The following is an 18,753-nucleotide window of genomic DNA, read 5'->3' as shown; positions in this document are numbered from 1 at the left end:
AGAAGGCTGTTAGGAATGTGTTCTCCTCCTCCTCCCTCTCTCGCTCCCTCCTCCTCCTCCTCCTCCTCCTCCTCCTCCTCCTCCTCCCACTCCCTCCTCCTCCTCCTCCTCCTCCTCCCTCTCTCGCTCCCTCCTCCTCCTCCTCCTCATCCCTCTCTCGCTCCCTACTCCTCCTCCTCATCCCTCTCTCGCTCCCTCCTCCTCCTCCTCCTCCTCTTCCTCCTTCCTCTTTCGCTCCCTCCTCCTCCTCCTCCTCCTCCTCCTCCTCCCACTCCCTCCTCCTCCTCCTCCTCCTCCTCCCTCTCTCGCTCCCTCCTCCTCCTCCTCATCCCTCTCTCGCTCCCTACTCCTCCTCCTCATCCCTCTCTTGCTCCCTCCTCCTCCTCCTCCACCTGCTCCCTCTCTACCTCCCTCCTCCTCCTCCCTCCCTCCCTTCTTCCTCCTATTCCAAAACATGCATCCTGTTTGCAACAAGGCAGTAAAGTAATACTGCAAAAAAGTTGGCAAAGCAATTCAATTTTTGTCCTGAATACAATGTTCCAATCCCGCTTTTAAGACAGTCCCTAATCTGTAAGTACTCAGAGAATCTGCAATCGAAATGACTGTAAAGTCACTTTTTGAAAACGGAATGGAACAGAGAAATAAAGGGGTGGTAGCTCGTTCGCTGTCCTCAGCTGATTCAGAATATGTAAATTACATCATCCTGGTATGTTCTGCTGAAGAGGTATTGACAAGCAAAGTCTGAATATTTATTATAAAGCTAACTTTACTGCATTGAGGAGAGGAAGAGGGAGAGTGAGAGGGAGAGGAGAGGAGAAGAGAGGGAGAAGGAGAGGGAGAGGGAGAGGGAGAAGGAGAGGAGAGGAGAGGAGAGGAGAGGAGAGGAGAGGAGAGGAGAGGAGAGGAGAGGAGAGGAGAGGAGAGGAGAGGAGAGGAGAGGAGAGGAGAGGAGAGGAGAGGAGAGGAGAGGAGAGGAGAGGAGAGGAGAGGAGAGGAGAGGGAGAGTTGGAGAAGGAGAGGGGAAGAGAGGAAGAGAGGGGAAGAGGGGAAGAGGGGAAGAGAGGAGGAGAGGAGGAGAGGGGAAGAGAGGAGGAGAGGAGGAGAGGGGAAGAGAGGAAGAGAGGAGGAGAGGCTGCCAACAGGATTCTCCCGGGAATATAACAGTAGATAAATAATTCCTCAGATATGGTGACATGGTGTGACTCAGAGAATACCAATGTACCAGTCTCCTGTTGGGGAAAATAGAACAGCCTTCCCTATCTGTGACAAAAAAATAATGAACATATGATAGGTGTGATTTGAGATTGGGGAAGTTTGGCCATGATCATCTTGCCTCTTTCAGTGAGCTTTGAAATTCCACACAACGACGTAAACTCAAACCAATGTATGTGTCCCCAGTTCACCAGGAAAGTTAACTTCCTATGATATTGTGACACGGGCCATCCCTCGCAGTGATTGGACAGCAGAGCCTTGGTCGCTGAATCACAGTGGAGGAGGAAGTGGAGGAGGAAGAGGAAGGGAGGGAAGGAGAGAGGGAGTAGGAGGAGGGAGGGAGTCAACTTTCAAAGTCCTTGAAATGTTCCATATTGACTGACCTTCATGTCTTAAAGTAATGATGGACTGTTGTTTCTCTTTGCTTATTTGAGCTGTTCTTGCCATAATATGGACTTGGTCTTTTACCAAATAGGGCTATCTTCTGTATACCCCCCCCCCCCCCCCCACCTTGTCACAACACAACTGATTGGCTCAAAAGCATTAAGAAGGAAATAAATTCCACAAATTAACTTTTAACAAGGCACACCTGTTAATTTAAATGCATTGCAGGTGACTACCTCATGAAGCTGGTTGAGAGAATGCCATGAGTGTGCAAAGCTGTCATCAAGGTGAAGGGTGGCTACTTGAAGAATCTCAAATATAAAATATATTTTTATTTGTTTAACACTTTTTTGGTTACTACATGATTCCATATGTGTTATTTTATTGTTGTGATGTCTTCAATATTATTCTACAATGTAAATTTGAAAAACCCTTGAATGAGTATGTCCAAACCTTTGACTGGTAGTGTACATTTTTCCAGCAGCAGACTATGATCGAAAATGTCAAAAGCCGCACTGAAGTCTAACAAAACAGACTCCACAATCTTTTCATCATCAATTTCTCTCAGCCAATCTTCAGTCATTTGTGTAAGTGCTGTGCTTGTTGAATGTCCTTCCCTACAATCATACTGAAAGTCTGTTGTCAATTTTTTTACTGTAAGATTTCATTGTATCTGGTCAAACATAACTTTATCCAAATGTTTACTAAGGGTTGGTAACAGGCTGATTGGTCGGCTATTTGAGCCAGTAAAGGGGGCTTTACTATTCTTAGGTAGCGGAATGACTTTAGCTTCCCTCCAGGCCTGAGGGCACACACTTTCTAGTAGGCTTAAATTGAAGATATGGCAAATAGGAGTGGCAATATCGTCCGCTATTATCCTCAGTAATTTTCCATCCAAGTTGTCAGACCCTGGTGGCTTGTCATTGTTGATAGACAACAATAATTTGTTCACCTCTTCCACACTCATTCAAAATTACAATGCTTGTCTTTCATAATTTGGTCAGAAATACTTGGATGTGTAATGTTAGCGTTTGTTGTTGTCATGTCATGCCTAAGTTTGCTAATCTTGCCAATGAAAAAAGTAGTTTCTTCTTCTTTTTATTAAGTTTAGTCACATGATTTTTCAATTTGCAGTACGTTTGCCAATCGGTTGTGCAGCCAGACTTATTTGCCATACCTTTTGCCTCATCCCTCTCAACCATACAATGTTTCAATTCCTCATCAATCCAAGGGGATTTAACTGTTTTTACAGTCATTTTCTTAATGAGTGCATGCTTATTAGTAACTGGGATAAGCAATTTCATAAATGTGTCAAGTGCAGTGTCTGTTTGCTCCTCATTACACACCACGAACCAACAAATATTCTTCACATCAACAACATTGGAATCACTACAAAACGTAATGTATGACCTCTTATACACTATATTAGGCCCAGCCTTTGGAACTTTGGTTTTCCTAGATATGGATACTATATTGTGATCACTAATGATGATCAGATGGATTTGGATACTGCTTTCAAACAAATATCTGCAGCATTAGCAAAGATATGAGCAATACATGTTGATGATTTCATTCCTGTGCTGTTTGTAACTATCCTGGTAGGTTGACTGATAACCTGAACCAGGTTGCAGGCACTGGTTACAGTTTGAAGCTTTTTCTTGAGTGGGCAGCTTGATGAAAGCCAGTCAATATTTAAATCACCCAGAAAATATACCTCTCTGTTGATATCACATACATTATCAAGTATTTCACACGTTATCCAGATGCTGACTGTTATCACTTGGTGGTCTATAGCAACTTCCCACCAGAATGGGCTTTAGGTGAGGCAGATGAACCTGTAGCCATATTACTTCAACAGTATTTAACATGAGATCCTCTCTAAGCTTTACAGGAATGTGGTTCTGAATATAAACAGCAACACCTCCACCATTGTCATTTCTCTCTTTTCTGTAAATGTTATAACCTTGTATTGCTACCACTGTATCATCAAAGGTATTATCTAAGTGTGTTTCAGAGATTGTCAGAATATGAATCTCATCTGTTACTTGGAAATTATTGATTTCATGAACCTTGTTTCTTAAGCTACATATGTTAACGTGGGCTATTTTTAGCACTTTTCTGATGCTTGCTTGTTTTCATTGCTTTACTGGGAAGCTTAGCAGAGGTAGACATGCTCATGTTATTTATGTTAGTGCAGGGTGAGCTGCACACAGTGGACTTCCTACTAGGGCACACCACCTCAGTGCTAACAGTATAAATCTGGTTCATAGGCACATGATTACTGCATACAATAGCTGTAGGATCAGCAGAGGCATTCAGGGCAGTTAGAGGGACATAAATTAGGTTACTTACATTGTGTCTTCCAACGCCCCTAGGATAATGTACATTTGCTGAAGCATTACGACAACTCAGTGACACAATGGTAGGGCTTAACTGAGCTGGGCTTGGGTCATTGATAAGTCATTGTCTCAACGCAGCCTTATAATGCTGTGAAATGATCCAGGAACCCAAATGATTTGGGTGGATCCCATCCTCCTTATAATACGAGCTTTGTTTCCAGAAGGTATCAAAATTGTCAATAAATGTTACAACCACAGAGCTGCAATAGTCTCGTAGCCAGTTATGGAGGGCTAAAAGTCTGCTGAAACGTTCAATGCCATGATTTAGGGAGGGCAGAGGGCCAGATATTATGGGGCGTTAGTTGGTGTCAAGCAGAGACGCAATCAGTTCTTTAAAATCCATCTTCAGCTGTTCTGAGCTTCAAAATGTCATTGAATCCCATATGAACTATGATGGACTCAGTTTCCTGATGTTATTGCTACCTCTTGCTACCCCTCCATCATTTGATTGATATACATTGTATTAATCTAGGACCAACATCTTGATATTGAAATTGTAGTTCATATTTCATTTGAATAGCCTAAAATTAATGGATTGCAATGGAATTTAAGACTGAGTATATAAGAGAAAGCACTCACCACTATTAGCGGATGATCTCAAGATCCTCCTTTAGGTTTCTCCTCTTCTAGTGTGGTAGAGGCTCCTCTTGGGTCAGGAAATGTTGCAGGGTGGTTAATTCGAAGGTGGCTTCTCAGATTCGAGGTGTATGCGTGTTTAACTAATATTTTCCCCTAGCATATTCGGCAAATGGCTTCATCCAGGTTTATTGGCTGACCTCTCGCATTTGACTTGAATACAAAATGCGTCCAAATGCCTGCCGTTGTGTTTGGCTTTGAAACACTATCCATGGCAGTGTTATAGAATCAGTTTCCACCTGTTCTTCACAAACTGGGCCTGATGGGACCACTCGGATCTTCCGCTCTTTTCTGTCCATATGGGAAGGCGTGGATAAATCAAGGCAAGTCAATACATCTGATTTTTTAAAAATGTTGGTTTCTGCTATTGCTACCTCTGCAGATTATTCAAACTCATCATGAAGTGTTTAATTTTCGATGGCATTTGCATTGATGTCAGAGTGATTAGAAAGACAATAGAGAGCTGAGTAGTCGCCATTAGCGACTTGATGGCTGTTAGCAAGTGCGCAGTTTTGGAGTAACGTAGTTACCGTGAATTAACGGTCACATGGAATTTAACTGCAGTCATGACTCGTGACTGCCGGTGTGACGGTAATACCGTAACAGCCCTACTCCTACCTACACAAATTACTCGTCATTCAAAATACAATTTCAAGAACTAGCCACCTCCTCTATTTACCTGGCTCCATCTGCACCTTTGTTTAAGAAACTCAATTTCTTGTCTATTTACGACATTAATGTCCGCCAATTATGCACTTTCATCTACAAATACTCACACCTCCCAGACAGTTTACCTAAACCCTTCAATGGATTCTTCCAGGTTAATTCTGAAAAACATCTATATAACACAAGACACTGCAATAACCTTCACCCTCCCCACTGCACATAGTCAATTCTCTACTTGATACAGAGGTACCATACTCTGGAATTCTTATCTTCACATTTCCAAAACATCATCATCCCTCAATAACTTAAAGAGAAGACTGAGGGGTCAGCCTGATGAACCAAACTACTCAGTAATCTCCTCCATATAGCCTAACTCTCACACACATTTAAACAAAACATTTTTTTTTGTTTTTGTGATCACTGATCAATTCATTTAAACATTTATAATTAGTAGGTTTTGTTATCTGTTTTAACAAACCTTTAAAATTGTTGTACTTATGCATTGAATATTATTTTTTTGTGGTGTGGTTTTCATTCAAGGCCCTTGGCTTCCAACCTGCACACTATATTTTTTTGTAAAAAAATTCTGTATTGTTGTCTATCACTAGTTTTCTTTGATGCTAATAAATCAAAATCAAACGCGAGGTGTGGTTTTGTGACAATTATCGCAAAGCAGCTGCTCACCGATTTGACGGCTCCAACGCAGTTCCACCTCCGACACGCCTAAACATCCTCCGCTCTGCGGGTGTCGGCTATCGCCCGGGCAACGCTTGATCTGATTGAATCTAGGCCGTAATAAAAAAATACACAAATAATTGCCGGTGATTGTAGGGATAAGATCCCTGAAGCAGTAATAGTTGGTTGTATTTATCAAAGTCATATGAGGTGGAAGCTATTTAAGTTTTTATGATGTATTTTTAAGTTCATTAAAGTTCAACTAATTGCCGTTGATTCGAGAGAAGAGGTCTAATTGGTTTGAGATCTCTATGTGGTTGAGAAGGTATTGACATTTTTCATTAACATGCAATAGTAGGCATTGCAGTTTTAAGACGGTCCCTTAACCCTCGGAGAGCAACGTTTTAGCGACATTTTCTCCTGCAAAAATAAATATGACACTGAATTGGAAAGACAAGGGATGTAACTTGTTCTCGATCTTCAACTGATAAAGAATATGATATTTATATCACCCTGGTATGTTCCTCTCCTCTCCTCTCCTCTCCTCTCCTCTCCTCTCCTCTCCTCTCCTCTCCTCTCCTCTCCTCTCCTCTCCTCTCCTCTCCTCTCCTCTCCTCTCCTCTCTCCTCTCAATTCAATTCAATTCAATTTAAGGGCTTTATTGGCATGGGAAACGTGTGTTAACATTGCCAAAGCAAGTGAAGTAGATAGTAAACAAAAGTGAAATAAACAATAAATATTAACAGTAAACATTACACTCAGAAGTTTCAAAAGAATAAAGACATTTCAAATGTCATATTATGTATATATACAGTGTTGTAACAATGTGCAAATAGTTAAAGTACAAATGGGAAAATAAATAAACATAAATATGGGTTGTATTTACAATGGTGTTTGTTCTTCACTGGTTGCCCTTTTCTTGTGGCAACAGGTCACAAATCTTGCAGCTGTGATGGCACACTGTGGTTTTTCACCCAGTAGATAAGGGAGTTTATCAAAATTGGGTTTGTTTTCGAATTCTTTGTGGATCGCTGTAATCTGAGGGAAATATGTGTCTCTAATATGGTCATACATTTGGCAGGAGGTTAGGAAGTGCAGCTCAGTTTCCACCTCATTTTGTGGGCAGTGTGCACATAGCCTGTCTTCTCTTGAGAGCCAGGTCTGCCTACGGCGGCCTTTCTCAATAGCAAGGCTATGCTCACTGAGTCTGTACATAGTCAAAGCTTTCCTTAAGTTTGGGTCAGTCACAGTGGTCAGGTATTCTGCCACTGTGTACTCTCTGTTTAGGGCCAAATAGCATTCTAGTTTGCTCTGTTTTTTTGTTTGTTCTTTCCAATGTGTCAAGTAATTCTCCTTTTGTTTTCTCATGATTTGGTTGGGTCTAATTGTGTTGTTGTTGTAGTTGTTGTTGTCCTGGGGCTGTGTGGGGTCTGTTTGTGTTTGTGAACAGAGGCCCAGGACAAGCTTACTTAGGGGACTCTTCTCCAAGTTCATCTCTCTGTAGGTGATGGCTTTGTTATGGAAGGTTTGGGAATCGCTTCCTTTTAAGTGGTTATAGAATTTAACGGCTCTTTTCTGGATTTTGATAATTAGAGGGTATTGGCCTAATTCTGCTCTGCATGCATTATTTGGTGTTTTACGTTGTACACGGAGGATGTTTTTGCAGAATTCTGCATGCAGAGTCTCAATTTGGTGTTTGTCCCATTTTGTGAATTCTTGGTTGGTGAACGGACCCCAGACCTCAGAACCATAAAGGGCAATGGGTTCTATAACTGATTCAAGTATTTTTAGCCAGATCCTAATTGGTATGTCAAATTGTATGTTCCTTTTGATGGCATAGAAGGCCCTTCTTGCCTTGTCTCTCAGATCGTTCACAGCTTTGTGGAAGTTACCTGTGGCGCTGATGTTTAGGCCGAGGTATGTATAGTTTTTTGTGTGCTCTAGGGCAACGGTGTCTAGATGGAATTTGTATTTGTGGTCCTGGCAACTGGACCTTTTTTGGAACACCATTATTTTTGTCTTATTGAGATTTACTGTCAGGGCCCAGGTCTGACAGAATCTGTGCAGAAGATCTAGGTGCTGCTGTAGGCCCTCCTTGGTTGGTGACAGAAGCACCAGATCATCAGCAAACAGAAGACATTTGACTTCAGATTCTAGTAGGGTGAGGCCGGGTGCTGCAGACTGTTCTAGTGCCCTCGCCAATTCGTTGATATATATGTTGAAGAGGGTGGGGCTTAAACTGCATCCCTGTCTCACCCCACGGCCCTGTGGAAAGAAATGTGTGTGTTTTTTGCCAATTTTAACCGCACACTTGTTGTTTGTGTACATGGATTTTATAATGTCGTATGTTTTTCCCCCAACCCCACTTTCCATCAATTTGTATAGCAGACCCTCATGCCAAATTGAGTCAAAAGCTTTTTTGAAATCAACAAAGCATGAGAAGACTTTGCCTTTGTTTTGGTTTGTTTGTTTGTCAATTAGGGTGTGCAGGGTGAATACGTGGTCTGTCGTACGGTAATGTGGTAAAAAGCCAATTTGACATTTGCTCAGTACATTGTTTTCACTGAGGAAATGAACTAGTCTGCTGTTAATGATAATGCAGAGGATTTTCCCAAGGTTGCTGTTGACGCATATCCCACGGTAGTTATTGGGGTCAAATTTGTCTCCACTTTTGTGGATTGGGGTGATCAGTCCTTGGTTCCAAATATTGGGGAAGATGCCAGAGCTAAGGATGATGTTAAAGAGTTTAAGTATAGCTAATTGAAATTTGTGGTCTGTATATTTTATCATTTCATTGAGGATACCATCAACACCACAGGACTTTTTGGGTTGGAGGGTTTGTATTTTGTCCTGTAGTTCATTCAATGTAATTGGAGAATCCAGTGGGTTCTGGTAGTCTTTAATAGTTGATTCTAAGATTTGCATTTGATCATGTATATTTTTTTGCTGTTTGTTCACTGTTATAGGGCCAAAAAGATTGGAGAAGTGGTTTACCCATACATCTCCGTTTTGGATAGATAGCTCTTCGTGTTGTTGTTTGTTTAGTGTTTTCCAATTTTCCCAGAAGTGGTTAGAGTCTATGGATTCTTCAATTACATTGAGCTGATTTCTGACATGCTGTTCCTTCTTTTTCCGTAGTGTATTTCTGTATTGTTTTAGTGATTCACCATAGTGAAGGCGTAGGCTCAGGTTTTCTGGGTCTCTATGTTTTTGGTTGGATAGGTTTCTCAATTTCTTTCTTAGGTTTTTGCATTCTTCATCAAACCATTTATCACTGTTATTACTTTTATTTGGTTTTCTGTTAGAGATTTTTAGATTTGATAGGGAAGCTGAGAGGTCAAATATACTGTTTAGGTTTTCTACTGCCAAGTTTACACCTTCACTAGTACAGTGGAACGTTTTGTCCAGGAAGTTGTCTAGAATGGATTGAATTTGTTGTTTCCTAATTGTTTTTTGGTAGGTTTCAACACTACTTTCCTTCCATCTATAGCATTTCTTAATATTATTCAGTTCCTTTGGCTTTGATACCTCATGATTGAGTATTGCTCTGTTCAAGTAGACTGTGATTTTGCTGTGGTCTGATAGGGGTGTCAGTGGGCTGACTGTGAACGCTCTGAGAGACTCTGGGTTGAGGTCAGTGATAAAGTAGTCTACAGTACTACTGCCAAGAGATGAGCTATAGGTGTACCTACCATAGGAGTCCCCTCGAAGCCTACCATTGACTATGTACATACCCAGTGTGCGACAGAGCTGCAGGAGTCGTGACCCGTTTTTGTTGGTTATGTTGTCGTAGTTGTGCCTAGGGGGGCATATGGGGGAGGGAATGCTGTCACCTCCAGGTAGGTGTTTGTCCCCCTGTGTGTTGAGGGTGTCAGGTTCTTGTCCAGTTCTGGCATTTAGGTCGCCACAGACTAGTACATGTCCCTGGGTCTGGAAATGATTGATTTCCCCCTCCAGGATGGAGAAACTGTCTTCATTAAAGTATGGGGATTCTAGTGGGGGGATATAGGTAGCACACAGGAGGACATTTTTCTCAGTTGAGGTAATTTCCTTTTGAATTTCTAACCAAATGTAAAATGTTCCTGTTTTGATTAATTTAATAGAGTGAGTTAGGTCTGCTCTATACCAAATTAGCATACCCCCTGAGTCCCTTCCCTGTTTCACACCTGGTAGTTTGGTGGATGGGACTACCAGCTCTCTGTAACCTAGAGGGCAACCAGTGGGTCCGTCTCCTCTATACCATGTTTCTTGTAGGATGACAATGTCTGTATTTCCGATTTCTTTGGTGAAGTCCAGATTCCTGCTCTTTAGGCCAAAGGCAGATGACCTCAGGCCTTTGATATTCCAGGATGAAATAGTGAAGGCTTTGTGTTCCATAAAGTGTCTAATGTTGTTGGTTGTGTGGTTTGGCCTCAGGCCAGTAATTGTGAGCAGAGCCTGCTGAGCATCTGGTACATGCCATTGGCTTGGGCTAGTGTAAGAGTGGGTGTTGGGCCTGTTTGCCTGCTCATGGCCTGGGCGTATGTGTGACTTTCATGTTGAGGCCCTCTTTGTGGGAGTGGGGGGCTTGGGGTGGGTAGGAGGGGCATAGGTCTGATCTGAGGGGGCCTAAATGGGGTGTGGGCATGGTTGACTTGGGGGGGAGTTAATTGGTGGGGGTGTAGATGTGGTTGATGGTGCTGTGGTCTGGATGTAGGTCCTCTCTGCGGGGGTCCTCTATGTGTAGGTCCTGGGGGGGGTCCCGCAGGTCTGGGAGAGTGTCTCGCTGGTCTGGGCGGGGTGTCTGTTGATCTGTTGCTCCTGTGTGAGGTGTTGGGTCTGCGGTTGAGGGCGATATCCTTTAGGGTCCGGGCGAAGGTGGGCACTGCTGCCTTGTATAGGTGGACCTGGTCATAAAGGCTGTTCACGTCCAGGGTGGAGTGGTGGGCCAGGTAGACATTTGGTTTTGATGCACAGTCACAGGAAATACTTGCGTTTACCCGCTGTATGGTAGCAGGGTGGAAGTATTTTCGTGGTAACAGGGTTGAGATAACCACTTGTGCGTTGGGGAAAGTAGAAGAAGCTTTTTCTATCACTCCCTTGAGTGATGTGGCCACCCTTTCCTGCTGTGTTCTCAGGTCGTTTGTGCCTGTGTGTATTATTATGTGGCTGGGTGATCCTAGTCGGTCCTCAGACAGAAGGTCTAGGGCGCGCTGGGTGTTTGGACACCAGAGTTTAGACACTGTGTGTTTTGGAAAAAGTTTATTTTCTTGTATGTATTTCCCGTTTGAGTCCATAAGGAGTACAATCTGTGGCTTGTGTATGTCCTCAGTGGGTGTGGGGGGGTCGTCATGAGGGCTATCAGGGTGTCTGACTGGGGGGTTGCTCAGAGGGGTTGGGGTCCCCTGGGCTTGGGGTTCTTCATTTGTTTGTCTGTGTGTGATGTCGAGGCTATGGTCAGGGTCTAGGGTGTACTGTTCTGCTGCGGTGTCGAGACTTTGGCCAGGATCTGAGGTGGGCTGTTCTGCTGGCTTCTCTGCGGGGGTGGCCAGCTCTCTAATGGGTTGTTCTATGTCACCCGTCATCGTTCTCACCTTCTCCTCCAGCACTCTGATCCTCTCCTCTAGTGCTCTGTTCTTCTCCTGCTCCTGCTCTTTCTCCTGTTGATGTTGTCTCACCACAGTCCAGAGTGCAGACATGTCTCTCTCTACCTGCAGCTCTCCAGGTCTAGTTAAGGGGGTGTTGTTGTGCGTGACTGTTGTCTGGGTCTGTGCTGACTGGAGTGTGTTCACCTGCTGTTCCAGCTCCACCTGCCTTACCTCCAGCTGGGTGAATTTATCCTTCATTTCAATGAGGGAGTAGTACTCTGTGCTGGGAAGTTGACTTTCTGCTTGGGGTTGCTCTGTGGGGTTATTTAATGAAGAGGTCTGGTCTGACCCGCTCGGGGTAGGGGTATCTTTCTCAAGGGAGAGCTTCTCCTGCTGAGCTATTTCTTTGATTAGGTGAAAGTCCAGCTGGAACTGTTTGGTGTTGCCTTGAACCAAAATGGTTCCAGATTTATAGAGATTAATATTAGACGACTCAGAGTCCTCGTTGTCCAGTATCCTGAGTTTCCACCCATCGCTAACACCCCCCCTCTTAACAGAGGGGTAGTGTGCTAGTATAGCACTGTGCCATGCCAGGGGATGGTCTGTGTGGAAGATAAGGTTGCTTATGTTCCCATTTTTATACAAATCAGCAAAAAGTGTCTCCTGCTTCCCCAAAAGAAGTTTCAATTTGTACTCTTTTCGTGTCTTGTCGTTTTTTACATTCAGAGGGTACTGTATTTTAATGACCTCTGAACAGTGGGGGGGTGCTTCTAAGGCCTCTCCATTTGGTTGGGGTAGACTGTACGACTCTCCTGCCATTGTTGGGCTCAGGGGCTTTGACACCTCTCACTTCACACGTCAGTGCTAATTGAAATTGTATCTCTTTGTAAAAGCAAGTTTAAGCTTGGTAGCCTTAGCATTCAGTCCTTATAAAATAAAATATATCATTGTAATGTATTTTTCTTCTTGGTTTTTGAAAGTGAAAAATAGCTTCATACTAAACATTACTCACTCTGTTCCAGGTTGGATGGTGTTTTCAGGTTTCTGTTTGTTTGCCAGAGCATTTGCTGTATAGTTTGAGAATAGTAATCCTTAGTAGTAGAAAGCTTTCCAGGTAATTCCGTCCAAAATCAGGTTGTAGGTTTGGAGTTTTGGTTTGGAATGAAGGTTATGTTGTGGAGGGTAGCATCCTGTATATGTCCCTGCCAAAAAATCCTACTTTATCTAACTCTAAATCTATATTTTTTGTTAAAAATGCAGGAGCAATGTCTTTGAGCTCTCTCTCTCTCTCTCTCTCTCTCTCTCCTCCTCCCCTCAACCCTCCTCCCCCCCTCTCCTCCTCCCCTCTCTCCTCCTCCCCTCAACCCTCCTCCCCCCCTCTCCTCCTCCCCTCTCTCCTCCTCCCCTCAACCCTCCTCTCCTCTCCTCTCCTCTCCTCCCCCTTTCTCCTCCTCCCCCCCTCTCCTCCTCCCCTCAACCCTCCTCCCCCCCTCTCCTCCTCCCCTCCTCTCCTCCTCCTCCTCTCCTCCTCCTCTCCTCCTCTCCTCCTCCCCCTCTCTCCTCCTCCCCACCTCTCCTCCTCCCCTCAACCCTCCTCCCCCCCTCTCCTCCTCCCCTCAACCCTCCTCCCCCCCTCTCCTCCTCCCCTCAACCCTCCTCTCCCCTCCTCTCCTCTTCTGTGTTGATGTTTGTGGTCTGCTGACTTCCATTATACCAGCTACCGAAATATATCTGTGTTTGCCGCTTCCCCAACTCATTCCACATTAAGAGCCACGGAAACAAATAAAACAAATGTCATTGTGGACAGAAAAAAAGAAAACATTTATTAGTAGTGAATGATCTGCATCCAGTGTAGAACAGGTCCTGGCTGTAACAACAGGAAGTTTGAGGTCTTATTGTGATATCTCTGGAGTAAAGTTTTTTTGGCTTTCTGTAGCTTTCAGCTGCCCCCTCTCTGTAACTACGGTCAATCATCTGTCTCTCTACTGGTCAACCACATGTCCTTATGTCTAGCATCTCTATGGCCTGATCACTTACTGTAGCAACCATCATGGCTATACTGTGGCTACGTGGACAAACAATCAGCTGCCCCTTTACATAGCATTACTACAGATCTATGGCATTCACATAGCTACAAACAATCAGCTGTCCCTTTACATAGCATTACTACAGCTCGATGGTCTTCACATAGCTACAAACAATCAGCTCTATGGCAGTCAGCTGCCCCTCTATGGCCTTACTACAGATCTATGGCAGCTGCCTTTCTATATATGGCCTCTTTAGCTTTGACTATCAGCTGGCCCCTCTGTAAATGGCCTTCATCTGTCTGAGGCCTGTATCTGTCTGAGGCCTGTATCTGTCTGAGGCCTGTATCTTTCTGAGGCCTGTATCTGTCTGAGGCCTGTATCTGTCTGAGGCCTGTATCTTTCTGAGGCCTGTATCTTTCTGAGGCCTGTATCTGTCTGAGGCCTGTATCTTTCTGAGGCCTGTATCTTTCTGAGGCCTGTATCTGTCTGAGGCCTGTATCTGTCTGAGGCCTGTATCTGTCTGAGGCCTGTATCTGTCTGAGGCCTGTATCTTTCTGAGGCCTGTATCTTTCTGAGGCCTGTATCTTTCTGAGGCCTGTATCTTTCTGAGGCCTGTATCTGTCTGAGGCCTGTATCTTTCTGAGGCCTGTATCTTTCTGAGGCCTGTATCTGTCTGAGGCCTGTATCTTTCTGAGGCCTGTATCTTTCTGAGGCCTGTATCTTTCTGAGGCCTGTATCTGTCTGAGGCCTGTATCTTTCTGAGGCCTGTATCTTTCTGAGGCCTGTATCTTTCTGAGTAATCTGGAGGCGAAAGAAATGCACACATATTTAGGAGAGGTGCTGGCTGGCGGAGTAGAACACTTGAAAAATAAAAGGATAGCCGCACACTCTAGGAACTCCGATGCAATCATTTAATATCCTAATAACCAACGTTTCGACAGAAAAGCCGTCTTCATCAGGGTATAATGACAAACACTGAGGGTCACTAGTTTATATAGTGTCAAAGGACACACACAGGTGTCTGTAATCATGGCCGGGTGTGGCCTGATATCATTGGTTAATTCACAGATAAACAGAACATACATAAAACATGGATAGCATACGATCATAGATACAACTTGGCTACATCGGCCCACAAACATTTACTATGAATAGCAAAATCACAATAATCACAAGAATGGCTTCAGATCAAAGTCTACGTTGAGACCGAAGGGAGCAAGGGTCTTTAAATTAAAGATCCAGGCAGCCTCTCGTTTTAACAATAAGTTGTCGAGGTCACCCCCTCTCCTGGGGAGGGTGACATGTTCGATGCCGATATAACGTAGGGGCGAAATAGAGTGGTTCGCTTCCAAAAAGTGGGCCGCGACTGGGTATGTCGAGTTTTTGCACCTAATGGTGCTACGATGTTCCGAGATTCGTACTTTTAATTCGCGCTTTGTTTTACCCTCATAATGTTTACCGCAAGGACAAGTTATAAGATAAATAACTGCCTTAGTGGAGCACGTAACAACACCTTTGATTGGGATCTGTTTCCCTGTTTGGGGGTGTTTTAAAGGATCTACATTTGTAAGTGCCATTGCATTGAGCACAGCCGTTACACTTGTAGTTTCCATCCGGTAGAGGCGCAAATAGATGTTGTGCAGGGATATTTAGAGGTGGTAAATCAGAGTTTACCAATTGATCTCTGAGATTTCTGCCCTGCGAGAATACGACCAAGGGAGTGTACGAAAACACATTACCGATAATGTCATCGGATCTTAGAATGTGCCAATGTTTGTGAACGATTCCCTTAATTTGTTCAGAGCATTTTGTTGCGAGACTGTCCTTGAAAGAGATCAGGTCTCGATTTGTTTTGAATTTTCTCAATGGCAGTATTAATCTGACCATTTTTGTACCCACTCTCCTTTAATTTTCTTTGCGTCTCAGCCATATTTCTGTCGAAATCTGATTGTTTTTTGCAAATTATTTTGATTCGACAGAATTGGCTGAATTGCAAACTGTTTTTCAAGGGAAGCGAGTGACAACTATCAGCCCTTAACAAACTGTTAAGATCAGTAGGTTTCCTGTAAAGATCAGTGTATAGAACATTATCTCGGAACATCGTAGCACCATTTGGTGCCAAAACTCGACATACCCAGTCGCGGCCCACTTTTTGGAAGCGAACCACTCTATTTCGCTCCTACGTTATATCGGCATCGAACATAATAATAATAATAATAATAATAATAATAATAATAATATGCCATTTAGCAGACGCTTTTATCCAAAGCGACTTACAGTCATGCGTGCATACATTTTTGTGTATGGGTGGTCCCGGGGATCGAACCCACTACCTTGGGGTGACCTCGACAACTTATTGTTAAAACGAGAGGCTGCCTGGATCTTTAATTTAAAGACCCTTGCTCCCTTCGGTCTCAACGTAGACTTTGATCTGAAGCCATTCTTGTGATTATTGTGATTTTGCTATTCATTGTAAATGTTGTGGGCCGATGTAGCCAAGTTGTATCTATGATCGTATGCTATCTATCCATGTTTTATGTATGTTCTGTTTATCTGTGAATTAACCAATGATATCAGGCCACACCCGGCCATGATTACAGACACCTGTGTGTGTCCTTTGACACTATATAAACTAGTGACCCTCAGTGTTTGTCATTATACCCTGATGAAGACGGCTTGTCTGTGGAAACGTTGGTTATTAAGATATTAAATTATTGCATATGAGCTCCTAGAGTGGAAACTCTCCTTTTCTTTTTAATCTGTCTGAGGCCTGTAGTTCTATGGCAGTCTGCTGCCCCTCCTTTATGGCCTGTAGTTCTATGGCAGTCTGCTGCCCCTCCTTTATGGCCTGTAGTTCTATGGCAGTCTGCTGCCCCTCCTTTATGGCCTGTAGTTCTATGGCAGTCTGCTGCCCCTCCTTTATGACCTGTAGTTATGTGGCAGTCTGCTGCCCCTCCTTTATGGCCTGTAGTTCTGTTGCAGTCTGCTGCCCCTCCTTTATGACCTGTAGTTCTATGGCAGTCTGCTGCCCCTCCTTTATGACCTGTAGTTATGTGGCAGTCTGCTGCCCCTCCTTTATGACCTGTAGTTATGTGGCAGTCTGCTGCCCCTCCTTTATGGCCTGTAGTTCTATGGCAGTCTGCTGCCCCTCCTTTATGGCCTGTAGTTCTATGGCAGTCTGCTGCCCCTCCTTTATGACCTGTAGTTATGTGGCAGTCTGCTGCCCCTCCTTTATGACCTGTAGTTATGTGGCAGTCTGCTGCCCCTCCTTTATGGCCTGTAGTTCTATGGCAGTCTGCTGCCCCTCCTTTATGGCCTGTAGTTCTATGGCAGTCTGCTGCCCCTCCTTTATGGCCTGTAGTTATGTGGCAGTCTGCTGCCCCTCCTTTATGGCCTGTAGTTCTGTGGCAGTCTGCTGCCCCTCCTTTATGGCCTGTAGTTCTATGGCAGTCTGCTGCCCCTCCTTTATGACCTGTAGTTCTATGGCAGTCTGCTGCCCCTCCTTTATGACCTGTAGTTATGTGGCAGTCTGCTGCCCCTCCTTTATGACCTGTAGTTATGTGGCAGTCTGCTGCCCCTCCTTTATGGCCTGTAGTTCTATGGCAGTCTGCTGCCCCTCCTTTATGGCCTGTAGTTCTATGGCAGTCTGCTGCCCCTCCTTTATGGCCTGTAGTTATGTGGCAGTCTGCTGCCCCTCCTTTATGGCCTGTAGTTCTGTGGCAGTCTGCTGCCCCTCCTTTATGGCCTGTAGTTATGTGGCAGTCTGCTGCCCCTCCTTTATGGCCTGTAGTGTTGACAACCAGCAGACTGTGTGTAAAGGCGATACATTGCAATCCAAAAACAGTCTATTAACATTCCACAGTACAACAATATTTTATACATTTGAACTATGTGGCACCGGTGAGGCTTTATACACGCATCTAGAAAAATGTACAGTATTATAACATTTTTGTGTCTCAGTGCAAAATATATTATGTTGAAAAAGAATAAAAACTGTGTCCTTGTTACATGAATGTCTTCCCTGTTGTTTCCCCTCTGTGTTCACAAACAACAGATTCAGGAGGAAGACCATGGCTGGCCAAGTGGCACCCTGTTCCCTATATAGTGCACTACTTTAGACCAGAGAATGGCACCCTATTCCCTATATAGTGCACTACTTTTGACCAGAGAATGGCACCCTATTCCCTATATAGTGCACTACTTTTTACCAGAGAATGGCACCCTATTCCCTATATAGTGCACTACTTTTGACCGGAGAATGGCACCCTATTCCCTATATAGTGCACTTCTTTAGACCAGAGAATGGCACCCTATTCCCTATATAGTGCACTACTTTAGACCAGAGAATGGCACCCTATTCCCTATATAGTGCACTACTTTAGACCAGAGAATGGCACCCTATTCCCTATATAGTGCACTACTTTTGACCGGAGAATGGCACCCTATTCCCTATATAGTGCACTACTCTTGACCGGAGAATGGCACCCTATTCCCTATATAGTGCACTACTTTTCACCAGGCTCTGGTCTAGAGTAGTGCACTACAAAGGGAATAGGGTACCACTTGGAACGCAGACCATCATTAAATAACTCACATTATAACCATCATTAAATAACTCACATTATAACCATCATTAAATAACTCACATAATAAACATCATTAAATAACTCACCTATGGTGTCTATAATAGGTCATCCTCAGTCTTCCCAGGACTTAATAACGTCCGCTGAGACTGACAGTGTCCTAATATGGGCACCGTACAGACCTGATGTTATAGTCACCGTCAGGTAGCAGCAGTGTTCTCGGCTTCGTCTTTAAAAAGTACAGCATCCACAAACAACAGCCTCTCACTGTCCTGTACGCTCACAACTCCAACAATATCAACAGAGTAGTACGATTCATTACGGTAGTATTGAATAATCATGACAGACAGACAAACTCAAGTGTGTCGCCTGCTTTAACTAGTTACATTACAGTTGGTTCAAGTTCTCTGGCTTTGTTTTCCCGTCTGAATCCCCGGGGAGAGAAGGCAATGGAAGGACACTCAGTCAGTCAGCCAGCCAGCCAGCCAGCCAGCCAGCCAGCCAGCCAGCCAGCCAGCCAGCCAGTCGGCCAGCCAGCCAGCCAGCCAGCCAGCCAGCCAGCCAGTCAGCCAGCCAGTCGGCCAGCCAGCCAGCCAGCCAGCCA

Source organism: Coregonus lavaretus, assembly GCF_964263955.1.
Source record: "Coregonus lavaretus genome assembly, chromosome: 17".
Taxonomy (NCBI): domain Eukaryota; kingdom Metazoa; phylum Chordata; class Actinopteri; order Salmoniformes; family Salmonidae; genus Coregonus; species Coregonus lavaretus.
The sequence above is the reverse complement of the archived record's forward strand: the minus strand, read 5'-3'. Positions refer to the sequence as shown.